This window comes from Phaseolus vulgaris, chromosome 3 (genome assembly GCF_051622355.1).
Source record: "Phaseolus vulgaris cultivar YP4 chromosome 3, ASM5162235v1, whole genome shotgun sequence".
NCBI lineage: Eukaryota > Viridiplantae > Streptophyta > Magnoliopsida > Fabales > Fabaceae > Phaseolus > Phaseolus vulgaris.
This window is the reverse complement of record NC_143500.1, coordinates 382,501-385,000: the sequence shown is the minus strand read 5'-3', so window position 1 is coordinate 385,000 and position 2,500 is coordinate 382,501.

Sequence of the window (2,500 nt, the reverse complement as noted above, 5' to 3'; positions counted from 1 at the left end):
CTTGGCTATGCACCAACCATGCCAAGATCAATTCCTTTTGATCCCAAACTTCTCCCACATCACTTTGGAGGCATTTGTGAGGATTGAGTCCAGCCACTTTTCCAAAACCATGATTTTCGTTTTTCACCAAAATCACCACCAAGCCACAAAATCAAGCCAAAAATCCAAAATCATGAACTTGGCTATGCACCAACCATGTCAAGATCAATTCCTTTTGATCCCAAACTTCTCCCACATCACTTTGGAGGCATTTGTGAGGATTGAGTCCAGCCAGTTTTCCAAAACCAACATTTTCGTTTTTCACCAAAATCACCACCAAGTCACAAAATCATGAACTTGGCTATGCACCAACCATGTCAAGATCAATTCCTTTTGATCCCAAACTTCTCCCACATCACTTTGAAGGCATTTGTGAGGATTGAGTCCAGCCACTTTTCCAAAACCATGATTTTCGTTTTTCACCAAAATCACCACCAAGCCACAAAATCAAGCCAAAAATCCAAAATCATGAACTTGGCTATGCACCAACCATGTCAAGATCAATTCCTTTTGATCCCAAACTTCTCCCACATCACTTTGGAGGCATTTGTGAGGATTGAGTCCAGCCAGTTTTCCAAAACCAACATTTTCGTTTTTCACCAAAATCACCACCAAGTCACAAAATCAAGCCAAAAATCCAAAATCATGGAACTTGGCTATGCACCAACCATGTCAAAATCAATTCCTTTTGATCCCAAACTTCTCCCACATCACTTTGAAGGCATTTGTGAGGATTGAGTCCAGCCACTTTTCCAAAACCATGATTTTCGTTTTTCACCAAAATCACCACCAAGCCACAAAATCAAGCCAAAAATCCAAAATCATGAACTTGGCTATGCACCAACCATGTCAAGATCAATTCCTTTTGATCCCAAACTTCTCCCACATCACTTTGGAGGCATTTGTGAGGATTGAGTCCAGCCACTTTTCCAAAACCATGATTTTCGTTTTTCACCAAAATCACCACCAAGTCACAAAATCAAGCCAAAAATCCAAAATCATGGAACTTGGCTATGCACCAACCATGTCAAAATCAATTCCTTTTGATCCCAAACTTCTCCCACATCACTTTGAAGGCATTTGTGAGGATTGAGTCCAGCCAGTTTTCCAAAACCAACATTTTCGTTTTTCACCAAAATCACCAGCAAGTCACAAAATCATGAACTTGGCTATGCACCAACCATGTCAAGATCAATTCCTTTTGATCCCAAACTTCTCCCACATCACTTTGGAGGCATTTGTGAGGATTGAGTCCAGCCAGTTTTCCAAAACCAACATTTTCGTTTTTCACCAAAATCACCACCAAGTCACAAAATCATGAACTTGGCTATGCACCAACCATGTCAAGATCAATTCCTTTTGATCCCAAACTTCTCCCACATCACTTTGGAGGCATTTGTGAGGATTGAGTCCAGCCAGTTTTCCAAAACCAACATTTTCGTTTTTCACCAAAATCACCACCAAGTCACAAAATCATGAACTTGGCTATGCACCAACCATGTCAAGATCAATTCCTTTTGCTCCCAAACTTCTCCCACATCACTTTGGAGGCATTTGTGAGGATTGAGTCCAGCCAGTTTTCCAAAACCAACATTTTCGTTTTTCACCAAAATCACCACCAAGCCACAAAATCAAGCCAAAAATCCAAAATCATGAACTTGGCTATGCACCAACCATGTCAAGATCAATTCCTTTTGATCCCAAACTTCTCCCACATCACTTTGGAGGCATTTGTGAGGATTGAGTCCAGCCACTTTTCCAAAACCATGATTTTCGTTTTTCACCAAAATCACCACCAAGTCACAAAATCAAGCCAAAAATCCAAAATCATGGAACTTGGCTATGCACCAACCATGTCAAAATCAATTCCTTTTGATCCCAAACTTCTCCCACATCACTTTGAAGGCATTTGTGAGGATTGAGTCCAGCCAGTTTTCCAAAACCAACATTTTCGTTTTTCACCAAAATCACCACCAAGTCACAAAATCATGAACTTGGCTATGCACCAACCATGTCAAGATCAATTCCTTTTGATCCCAAACTTCTCCCACATCACTTTGGAGGCATTTGTGAGGATTGAGTCCAGCCAGTTTTCCAAAACCAACATTTTCGTTTTTCACCAAAATCACCACCAAGTCACAAAATCATGAACTTGGCTATGCACCAACCATGTCAAGATCAATTCCTTTTGATCCCAAACTTCTCCCACATCACTTTGAAGGCATTTGTGAGGATTGAGTCCAGCCACTTTTCCAAAACCATGATTTTCGTTTTTCACCAAAATCACCACCAAGCCACAAAATCAAGCCAAAAATCCAAAATCATGAACTTGGCTATGCACCAACCATGTCAAGATCAATTCCTTTTGATCCCAAACTTCTCCCACATCACTTTGGAGGCATTTGTGAGGATTGAGTCCAGCCAGTTTTCCAAAACCAACATTTTCGTTTTTCACCAAAAT